Raw genomic sequence first — 11,776 nt, forward strand, 5'->3', positions numbered from 1 at the left:
GCTACTCGGGAGGCTGAGGCAGGAGAATGGCCAGAACCAGGGAGGAGGAGCTTGCAGTGAGCCGAGATCACGCCACTGCACTCCAGCCTGGGCAACAGAGCGAGACTGTCTCAAATAAAAAAAAAAATTATAGCAATACAATTATGTATAGTTCATACTTGATAATAAATGACTATATTGGTAGCTTATTTATTTACCACACTATTCTTTTTATTGTTGTTTTAGAGTGTACTCCCACTTATTAAAAAAATTAATTATAATACCAGCCTCAGGTAGGTCCTTCAGGAAGTATTTCAGAAGGCATTTTTTTTTTATCATAGGAGATGATAGCTCCATGCCTGTTATTATCCCTGAAAACCTTCCAGTGAGAAAGTATGTGGAGATGGAAGAGAGTGATGTTGATGATCTTGATCCCATGTTGGCCCAAGCTAATCAGTGTGTTCGCGTCTTAGTTTTTTGTTTTTTGGTTTTTTTTGAGACAGTCTCAAACCGTTGCCCAGGCTGGAGTGCAGTGGCGCAATCTCAGCTCACTGCAACATCTGCCTCCAGGGTTCAAGCGATTCTCCTGTCTCAGCCTCCTGAATACCTGGGATTACAGTTGCCCATCACCACACCTGGCTAATTTTTTGTGTTTTTTTTAGTAGAGACAGGGTTTCACTATGTTGGCCAGGCTGGTCTCAACCTCCTGACCTCATGATCCACCCACCTTGGCCTCCCAAAGTGCTGGAATTACAGGCGTGAGCCACCGTGCCTGGCCATGTCTTAGTTTTTGTTTTGAGATGGAGTCTCGCTCAGCTGCCCAGGCTGGAGTGCAGTGGCGCTATCTTGGCTCACTGCAACCTCCGCCTCCCGGGTTCCAGCAATTCTCCTGCCCCAACCTCCTGAGTAGCTGAGACTACAGGTGCGTACCACCACACCCAGCTAATTTTTGTGTTTTTAATAGAGACAGAGTTTCACCATGTTGGCCAGGATGGTCTCGATCTCTTAACCTTGCAATCCGCCCACCTCAGCCTCCCAAAGTGCTGGGATTACAGGCTTGAGCTACTGTGCCTGGCCTGTGTCTTAATTTTTAACCAAAAAAAGTTTAAAACAAAGAAAAATATAAAATTTTAAAAATAGGAAAAAACTTGTAGAATAAGGATATAAAGAAGGAAAATATTTTTATACAGTTGTATAATGTGTTTATGTTTTAACCTAAGTGTTATTACAAAAAATTTAAACGTTTAAAAAATTAGTTTATAAAGTAAAAACAGTGTAGTAGGCTAAGTTTATTATTGAAGAAAAGCAATTCTTAATAAATTAGTGAAGGCTTGGTGTGGTGGCTCACACCTGTAATATTAGCACTTTGGGAAGCTGAGGCAGGAGGATTGCTTGAGGCCAGTAGTTCAAGATCAGCCTGGGTGATATAGTGAGACACCATCTCTATTTATTAAAAAATACATAAATAAATAAATTTAGTGTAGCCTAAATTGTGTATGTTTATATAAGACATGCTTCTTTGCATGTCTTTAATTTTTATTAGAAACTGGACATTTTAGATAATACAGTATTTATTGTAGCAACTCTGAGTACTGGTCCCCTATCTTTCTCCCTCCGAGGTCTGGTTATCTTTATTTGCTTGTTTATGTGTCTAGTGACTGGCTGTGTTATTTTAGTGAAGTCTGTTTCCCCTTCCACAGTCTAAGGTGCAGCACTGAGTATGCTCACAGTCAACTTGAGATGATAGTGATTTCCGGAAACCGTCTTCCCTTTTCCCTGATCACCCCTAGCTGTTAAACTCCTCTCATCGATGGCTAATTGCTCAGTTGTTTTGAATAATACTAAGGGCATAAACAAATTGCTCTACAAACTAATTCATGGAGAGTTTCTGAGATCAGTGTTTGACGTTTGTTCTGATTCTGGGAGGGCTTCTTCTAGGTTTTTGTTTTGTTTTGTGTTTCAGATGGAGTCTCATTCCATGGCTCAGGCTGGAGTGCAGTGGTGCAATCTCAGCTCACTGCAACCTCTGCCTCCTGGGTTCAAGTGATTCTCCTGCCTCAACCTCCCGAATAGCTGGGATTACAGGTGCGGGCCACCATGCCCAGCTAAATTTTGTATTTTTAGTAGAGACGGGGTTTCACCATGTTGGCCAGCCTGGCCTCGAACTCCTGACCTCAGGTGATCCACCCGCCTTGGCCACCTGCAGAGATTACAGGGATGAGCCACTGTGCCTGGCCACTTCTTCCAGTATTATTCCCTAGTTCTCTCCTACAAACAATCAGGTCTACAGTTTATCCTGTAACTTGAATTTCCTCCCAAGTACCTTTCACCTGAATCTCCATCATGCTTGGGTGTGTCCTTAGATTTATATACATTTTTTTCTTTTTTCTTTTTTTTTCTTGTTTGCATTTTTTTAGTCTTTACATTTAAATATGTCCAAACAGTTAAAAAAAAAAAATTAAAGTTAGTCCTTTGGGAGGAGATTAGAATCTCGCTGTTTTACAGCCTGCTCCTCTCTTCAGGCAAAATATCTGAGCCAGGATTCTGGAGGTGGAGGTGGGGACAATAGTGAATTTCTGAGTGACAGTCTTGCTTTGCAAGCTAAGCATAAGATGCAGCAGCCTGAGGTCCTCTTTGTTTTCCTCTCCTGGTGTGGAACCGCCACTTCACGAGCTTAAAGAGGTCTCAGTTCTCTCATCACACTTTGTCCAAGGTGGAACTTCCATTCTACAAGTGGGGGTTGGGTGGGGGGAAAAAAAAACCCTTAACTATGCATACCCAGGACTTAGTCTCAGCAACAGGTAGCTGGAGGGGGCAGGATAAGAAATACTGACATTCTTGCCTGGTGCAGTGGCTCACACCTGTAATACCAACACTTTCTCTTTTTTTCTTTTTCTTTTTTTTTTTTTTTTTTTTTGAGACAGTCTTGCTCTGTCGCCCAGGCTGGAATGCAATCTCAGCTCACTGCAACCTCCACCTCCTCGGTTCAAGCAATTCTCCTGCCTCAGCCTCCCAAGTAGCTGGGATTACAGGCGCCCACCACCATGCCCAGTTAATTTTTGTATTTTTACTAGAGACAGGTTTTCGCCATGTTGGCCAGACTGGCCTCAGGTCATCTGCCCTCCTCGGCTTCCCCAAGTGCTGGGATTACAGGTGTGAGTGACCTTGCCCGGCCTGTAACTCCGTGTAACACCGTGTTGCCCAGGAGTTCAGGACCAGCCTGGGCAACACAGTGAGACCCTGTCACGATAAAATAGTAAATAAAATAAATAAAATAAAATACTGACATCCCGATTCTCCTGGGAAGACAGCCCTCCACCTGGGAGCTGGTGGGAGAGGGAGCCCTGTGTTTTAGGATATAGCAGTCTGGAGTGGAGTCTGCACCTCACTGAGTTCAGATGGAGAGGGAGGAGTGATCTTGATTAAAATACCACAGACCCTTGCCTTTCTTAATGAGTTTTCACAGGTTGTCTTGTTTCTTCTTTTGCTGTTTGCCCTTAGGCTGATGATCACAGGCTTTAAATGGTTGGGGTTTGTTTTTGTTTTTTATATAATTTTTGCCAGGTACCTTGAGGAACAAGTCAGTGGAGCTCCTCATTCTTCATACTATAAGTCTATGTTATTCCAACGTATTTTAAAAATACTTTTACGCTGGGCGTGGTGGCTCACGCCTGTAATCCCAGCACCTCGGGAGGCCGAGGCGGGCGGATCACCTGAGGTCGGGAGTTCGAGACCAGCCTGACCAACATGGAGAAACCCCCGTCTCTACTAAAAATACAAAAGTAGCTGGGCGTGGTGGAGCATGCCTGTAATCCCAGCTAGTCAGGAGGCTGAGGCAGGAGAATGGCTTGAAACCGGGAGGTGGAGGTTATGGTGAGCCGAGATTGTGCCACTGCACTCCAGTCTGGGCGACAAGAGTGAAACTCCATCTCAAAAAATAGATAAGTAAAAATAAAAAATAGTTTTATATTTAAAAATATAACCATAATATGATCCAGCAAACCCACTTCTGGATATACATCCAAAGGAAATAAAACCAGTATCTCAAAGAGATATCTGCATTTTCATGTTTATTGCAGCATTTTCAAGATACAGAGTATCTTGACTATAGCAAAGATATATATGCTACATAGAGCATATAGCGGAGATATGTTGGACTGATGAATGGAGAAAGAAATGTGGTATATACAATGGAATATCATGCATGAACCTGAAGGATATTACACTAAGTGAAATAAGCCGGACATAGAAAGACAAATACTATATGCGTATATGGGGAATCTACAAAAGTCATTCTCAGAAGCAGAGAGTAGGCCAGTCGCAGTGGCTCACACTTATAATCCCAGCACTTTGGGAGGCCGAGGTGGGCGGATCATGAGGTCAGGAGTTTGAGACCAGCCTGACCAACACAGTGAAACCCTGTCTCTACTAAAAATACAAAAATTACCTGGGTGTGGTGGCAGGCGCCTGTAATCCCAGCTACTCAGGAGGCTGAGGCAGGAGAATCGCTTGAACCCGGGAGGCGGAGGTTATGGTGAGCCGAAATTGTACCACTGCACTCCAGCCTGGGTGGACAGAGCTAGACTCCGGCTCAAAAAAAAAAAAAAAAAAAAAAGAAGCGGAGAGTAGAATGATGGTTGGTGGTCAGGGGCTGAAGCATGGGGGAAATGGGGAGATGCTGGTCGAAGAGTACAAACTTTCAGTTGTAAGATGAATATGTTCAGGGAACTAGTGTACAGCACAGTGACTACAGTTAATAATACTGCATTTTTTTGTGTGCTCACTTTGGCAACACATATACTGAAATTGGAAGTATACAGAGATTGACATGGCCGCAGAGCAAGGATGACATGCATGTTCATGAAACAGTCCACGCTTTTTTTTTTTTTTTTTGAGACGGAGTCTCGCTCTGTCGCCCAGGCTGGAGTGCAGTGGCGTGATCTCGGCTCACTGCAAGCTCCGCCCCCCGGGTTCCCGCCATTCTCCTGTCTCAGCCTCCCGAGTAGCTGGGACTACAGGCGCCGCCACCACGCCCGGCTAATTTTTTGTATTTTTAGTAGAGAGGGGGTTTCACCGTGTTAGCCAGGATGGTCTCGATCTCCTGACCTCGTGATCCGCCCGCCTTGGCCTCCCAAAGTTCTAGGATTACAAGCGTGAGCCACTGCGCCCGGCCCCACGCTTTTCTTTCTGAGGAAAAAAAACACTGTATTTTTAATTTGAAATTTGCTAAGATAATAGATCTTAATTGTCACTACTAACCCTCTACCACCCTACTAAATAACTGTGTGAGGCGATAGATGTGTAATTTTTTTTTTTTTTTTGAGACGGAGTCTTGCTCTGTCACCCAGGCTGGAGTACAATGGTGCAACCCTGGCTCACTGCAACCTCTGCCTCTCAGATTCAAGCAATTCTCCTGCCTCAGCCTCCTGAGTAGCTGGGACCACCGGGTTGTGCCACCACGCCCGGCTAATTTTTGTATTTTTAGTACAGACGGGGTTTCACCATGTTGGTCAGACTGGTCTTGAACTCCTGACCTCGTGATCTGCACACCTCAGCCTCCCAAAGTGCTGGGATTACAGGTGTGAGCCACCGCACCCGGCCTTTTTTTTTTTTTTTTTTTTTTTTTTTTTTTAAGACAAGGTCTTGCTCTGTTACCCAGGCTGGAATGCAGTGGCAAAATCAAAATCATAGTTCACCCTTACCACAAACTCCCAGGCTCAAACAATCCTTCCACCTCAGCCTCCCAAGTAGCTAGGACTACAGGTGCACCACCACACCCGGCTAAAGATGGGGTCTTGCTATGTCGCCCACGCTGGTCTTGAACTCCTGGCCTCAAATGATCCTCCCACCTCAGCCAAAGTGCTGGGATTTCAGATATGAGCCACCATGCTCAGCCATGTTTCTTATAAATAAGTACATCTTTTACATAACCTCAATACAGTCAGGAAATTTACATTACTACTTGAATATATACAATTTTTATTTGTCAAGTTCAAGCTTCATCAATTGCTTTGCAGCAAAAGGATCTAGTTCAGGGTCATGCTTAGTTTTCACATGGTGTTAGGCACCTTTAGTCTGGTATAGTTCTTCAGTCTTTAGTGACCTTGACACTTTTGAATATTACAGGTCAGTTGCTTTGAAGAAGATCCCTCAACTTGGGATTGTTTAATGCTTCCTTATGATTAAATTTAAGTTATGTATCTTTCACAGAAATACCACAAGTAATGTGTTCTTCTAATCACATTCTGTGCCAAGTGGTATACAATTTTGATTTATCCTATTAACGATGCTGTTGGGAGCAAGTCCCCCAAAATCTGGCCATAAACTGGCCCCAAAACTGGCCATAAACAAAATCTCTGCGGCACTGTAACATGTTCGTTCATATTGGCCCTCACGCCCAAGCTGGAAGGTTGTGGGTTTATGGGAATGAGGGCAAGGAACACCTGGCCCACCCAGGGCGGAAAACCACTTAAAGGCATTCTTAAGTTACAAACAATAGCATGAGCAATCTGTGCCTTAGAGACATGCTCCTGCTGCAGTTAACTAGCCCACCCAACCTATTCCTTTAATTCCGCCCATCTTTCATTTCCCATAAGGGATACTTTTAGTTAATTGCATATCTATAGAAACAACGCTAATGACTGGTTTGTTGTTAATAAATACGTGGGTAAACCTCTGTTTGGGACTCTCAGCTCTGAAGGCTGTGAGACCCTTTTTTTTTTTTTTTTTTTTGAGACGGAGTCTCGCTCTGTTGCCCAGTCTGGAGTGCGGTGGCCGGATCTTAGCTCACTGCAAGCTCCGCCTCCCGGGTTCACGCCATTCTCCTGCCTCAGCCTCCCGAGTAGCTGGGACTACAGGCGCCCGCCACCTCGCCCGGCTAGTTTTTTGTATTTTTTAGTAAAGACGGGGTTTCACTGTTAGCCAGGATGGTCTCGATCTCCTGACCTCGAGATCCGCCCGTCTCGGCCTCCCAAAGTGCTGGGATTACAGGCTTGAGCCACCGCGCCCAGCCAGCTGTGAGACCCTTAATTTCCCATGTCACACCTCTATATTTCTGTGTGTGTGTCTTTAATTCCTCTAGCGCTGCTGGGTTAGGGTCTCCCTTACCGAGCTGGTCTCGGCAAGTGGCGTCCACATCGTGGGGGGCTCAAATCCAGGTTAAAGGGTCGCCGGAGCAACGGTTGGAACGGAAAACTAGCTGGAGGACACCCGAGTACTCTTAAAGCAATTCCTGTGGTGAGTAAGAAGGGGAACTCGGAAGCCTCAGGGTAACAGTGGGAAAGGTGTGGGGTCTGGTTCATTCTCCCTTGGAACTTTTTCACACTGATGAGGAGGAAGAATGAGAGTATAGTGAAGTAATAGAAGAGGTTACAGAGCATGTTTATTTAGCTTCAGCTAAAGCTAAAGTGGCAAAGGAAGGAGAGGTTCATCCCTACCCTTCTGCACCCCCTCATTATTATTTTGAAGAAAAAGACCCTCCCGATCTTTCTTTTCCAGAGGACACTGGGCAAAAAGTAGTTGCCCCTGTGACTGTTCGAGCAGTGCTTCGAGTGACCATTCCTGGTTCTATCCAGGCAGGAATTCACAAGCTAGACGAGAGGGTGATTTCGAGGCTTGGCAGTTCCCTGTTAGAATACACCCCCCAGATCAACAGGGAAATATTATAGCTACATTTGAGCCTTTTCCTTTTAAATTACTCAAAGAATTTAAACAAGTTATAAATCAGCATGGATCAGGTTCTCCTTTTGTAATGAGACTGTTAAAGAATGTTAGTGTTTCCAGTCAGATGATTCCTACTGACTGGGATGCTCTTACTCGAGCTTGTGTAAGTTCTGTTCAGTTCTGCTCAGTTCTTACAATGTAAAACTTGGTAGGCAGATGAAGCTTCCATTCAGGCTGTTCACAATGCCCAGGCCTATCCTCAAATTAATATAACTGCAGACCGACTTTTGGGGGTTGGCAGCTGGGCTGGTTTAGATGCACAACTGGTCATGCAGGATGATGCCATAGAACAGCTTAGAGGAGTGTGCATTAGAGCTTAGGAAAAAATCACTTCTGGTGGGGAAAAATACCCTTCCTTTAGTGCTGTAAAACAGGGACCAAGAGAACCATACGTCGATTTTATAGCTCGGTTACAGGAGTCTCTTAAAAAGATGATTGCAGATTTGGCTGCTCAGGATATAGTGCTGCAGTTACCAGCTTTCGACAATGCTAATCCCGATTGCCAGGCCGCTCTGTGACCTATCAGAGGGAAAGCACATTTAGTTGATTATACCAAGGCCTGTGATGGTATCGGAGGTAATCTGCATAAGGCTACTCTGCTAGCCCAGGCAACGGCAGGACTGAGAGTGGATACTCCGTTTCCTTGTTTTAACTGTGGGAAGCATGGTTATACTAAAAAAGAATGTAGAAAAAATCAGCGAGTCAGGCCGCCAGAGATGGGAAAAAAGAAAACTGTTGAGCCTGAAATATGTACAAAATGTAAAAAAGGAAAACATTGGGCTAGTCAATGTCACTCTAAGTTTGATAAAGATGGGAACCTGATTTCGGGAAACGCCATGAGGGGCCCATCCCGGGCCCCATTCTAAACCGGGGCATTTCCAGCTCAGGCCATTCCCTCATCCCTGTAAAATGTCTGTCGCCCGCCACAGCCGGTAGTGCCACAGTAGATTTATGCTGCACAAACGCTGTGAGCCTTCTGCCTGGGGAACCCCCGCAAAAGGTCCCCACAGAAGCCCGAACTCTTGCCAGCGGGGACAATAGGATTGCTTTTAGGAAGGCCTAGTTTAAGTTTAAAAGTAGCGTGTAAATATAGGAGTCATTGATTCAGATTACAATGGGGAAATTCAGACTGTTATATCTACTTCTGTTCCCTGGAAAGCAGAGCCAGGAGAGTGTATAGCACAGCTTCTGATTGTGCCATATGTGGGAATGGGGAAAAGTGAAATTAAACCAACAGGAGGATTTGGAAGCACAAATAAACAAGGCAAAGGAGCTTATTGGGTAAGTCAAATTACTGATAAACGTCCTACCTGTGAAATAACTATTCAGGGAAAGAAATTTAAAGGTTTGGAAGATACAGGAGCGTACATTTCAATCATTTCTCTACAGCACTGGCCGTCCGCGTGGCCAATTCAACCCGCTCAATTTAACATAGTTGGAGTTGGTAAAACCCTTGTAGTATATCAGAGTAGTTATATTTTGCATTGTGAAGGGCCCAGAGGACAACCTGGGACTATTCAACCAATTATAACTTCTGTACCTATACATTTATGGGGAAGATATTTATTACAACAATGGGGAGCACAAGTTCTAATTCCAGAACAATTATATAGCCCTCAAAGTCAACATACAATGCATGAAATGGGGTATGTTCCTGGTATGGGACTAGAAAAAAATTTGCAAGTTTGGAAAGAACCACTACAAGTGGAAAACAAAGTTCCCGCCAAAGATTAGGAAATAATTTTTGATGGCAGTCATTGTTAAGCCTCCAGAACCTATACCTTTAAAATGGTTAACAGATAAGCCAACTTGGATAGAACAATGGCCGCTAAGTAAAGAGAAACTGGAGGCTTTAGAGAAATTAATTACTGAATAATTAGAAAATGAGCACATAGCTCCAACATTTTCCCCTTGGAATTCTCCAGTTTTTGTAATTAAGAAAAAATCAGGTAAATGGAGAATGTTAACTGACTTAAGAGCTATCAATTCAGTTATACAACCTATGGGAGGTTTACAACCAGGATTGCCTTCTCCTGCTATAGTTCCAAAAAATGGGCCTTTAATAGTCATAGATTTAAAAGACTGTTTCTTTACTCTCCCTTTAGCTGAGCAAGACTGTGAATGGTTTGCATTTACAGTTCCTGCAGTAAACAACCTGCAACCTGCTAAGCGTTTTCATTGTTTTACAGATGGGTCTAGTAATGGTAAAGCTTCTTATTCTGGATCAAAAAGTAAAATTTTCCAGACGCCCTATACTTCAGCTCAAAAAGCGGAGCTTGCGGCTGTAATTAAGGTATTGACTGCTTTTGATATGCCTATTAATGTGATTTCTGATTCTTCATATGTGGTTCATTCCACACAGTTAATTTAAAATGCTCAGTTATGATTTCATACAGATGAACAACTGATGACTTTATTTACCCAATTGCAAACAGCAGTTAGGAGTAGAATGCACCCTTTTCACATGACTCACATTAGGGCTCATACACCTCTTCCAGGACCTTTGACTGCAGGGAATCAAATGGCTGATTGCCTAGTTGCTACTGCAATATCTAATGCTAGACAATTTCACAGTTTAACCCATGTTAATGCCTCTGGTCTCAAACACAGATGCTGCATTACCCGGAAAGAAGCTAAAGCTATTAAATAATAACTTGGGGTAGAGGTTATGCTTGTGTTTGTCCAGGCAAAAATCAACAGCTGATTTGGATACCATCAAGACACCTGAAACCTATCATGAGCCAGATGCCGAAGAGACTCCAGGAGGATCCCGAGGACCCCCCCCCCCCCCGGTTGCAACCATGTCGAGACTGACACTAAGGAGGACCCCAACTGTCATGAACAACACCCGTCGAACACAGTCACCCACCTGGGGACAGATCAAGAAGCTGTCACAGATGGTGGAAGAAAACCTGAGGAAAGCGGGACAACCAGTCACAATGAGTAATTGAACGGTAGCTGTGATAGCGATTATCACCACTGCCGTGTGTTTTGTTTAATTTAACTTAATGTAACTTAATTTAGGAGAGCTAAGTAATTACACATGAGGCCAAAGTACGTAAGAAAGTGGCAGTCTTTTATTTGCAAATATGCATACACTCTTGGACGAGGTTCTCTGGTCCTCAGGTGTGGGGGGCCAGGGAAGTTGCGCCAGCGCTCTCGGTTGATGTTCTCCGGTCCACAAATGCGGGGACCGAAGAAGTGACACCGGCACTTACTGGCGGCCGACTTTTATGCCTGGGAGCTGGAAGGGGAGGAGTTTGGGGCGTGTGTGTAGGAGTGGCTTCTTGAATTTTGGTGTCCCCGGCTTGATGTCACTCTGCGCATGCTCAGTTGATTTGGTTCTTTTCCCCGGGCGTGGGAAAATCTGTGATGAAGAACCCGGAAACAACACGGACTGCTCCATCTTGTTCACCTTCCTCCATCTTGTCCCTTCTCCCTCACCCAAACACCGTGAGTATTCCTTCAACAAGGGCTGACACAGAGAACAATTATACTTATTGGGCATATTTATCAATCTTGGCTGGCAATAATGCCTGGATATAATCACTCTATGACACAGTCACACATGCTTTCTGATCTCAGTATTTACCATAATAAATCTGCTCCTATAATTGAGGCATACCGCCCTCAAAAACCTGTTTGCAAACAGGATTGGACCCAGTTAGAAAAAAATGAACGTACTTGTTCAGGAAGATTGCATTGCAGAACAGGCAGAGGTGCTGCACCGTGATTCCTATGGAATCATTATTAATTGGTCCCCTAAGGGGATGTTTAGCTTGAATTGCACCTCTCAGCCTGTGTGCCACAGCCACACTATGTTCAGATGATCTGAACAAAACGGTCAGATGGTAGAAATGATAAGAAGTACGGCAAAAGTTCCTATTATCTGGAACCATGGCTGTATAGTGGCACCTCAACCTCAAGTGGTATGGCCCGCTCTCGACACTTAACATAAGGATTTAAAATTAAAAGAGCAAATATTTAAAGCATCCCAGGCACACCTGACCTTAATGCCAGGAACTGGAGCGCCTAAAGGAGTTGCAGACAGATTAGCAGCTAGTAACCCATTAGA

General features: G+C 44.2%; 1 non-coding gene across 1 annotated transcript; it reads left to right on the forward strand.

The window, feature by feature from the left end:
• The first annotated feature begins 4,755 nt into the window (after positions 1–4,755).
• On the forward strand, positions 4,756–4,859 carry LOC119626011 (U6 spliceosomal RNA). The gene has a single exon (XR_005242220.1). It is a non-coding gene; the product is annotated as a U6 spliceosomal RNA (small nuclear RNA).
• Positions 4,860–11,776: the final 6,917 nt, after the last annotated feature.

Source organism: Chlorocebus sabaeus, chromosome 22 (genome assembly GCF_047675955.1).
Source record: "Chlorocebus sabaeus isolate Y175 chromosome 22, mChlSab1.0.hap1, whole genome shotgun sequence".
NCBI classification, from domain to species: domain Eukaryota; kingdom Metazoa; phylum Chordata; class Mammalia; order Primates; family Cercopithecidae; genus Chlorocebus; species Chlorocebus sabaeus.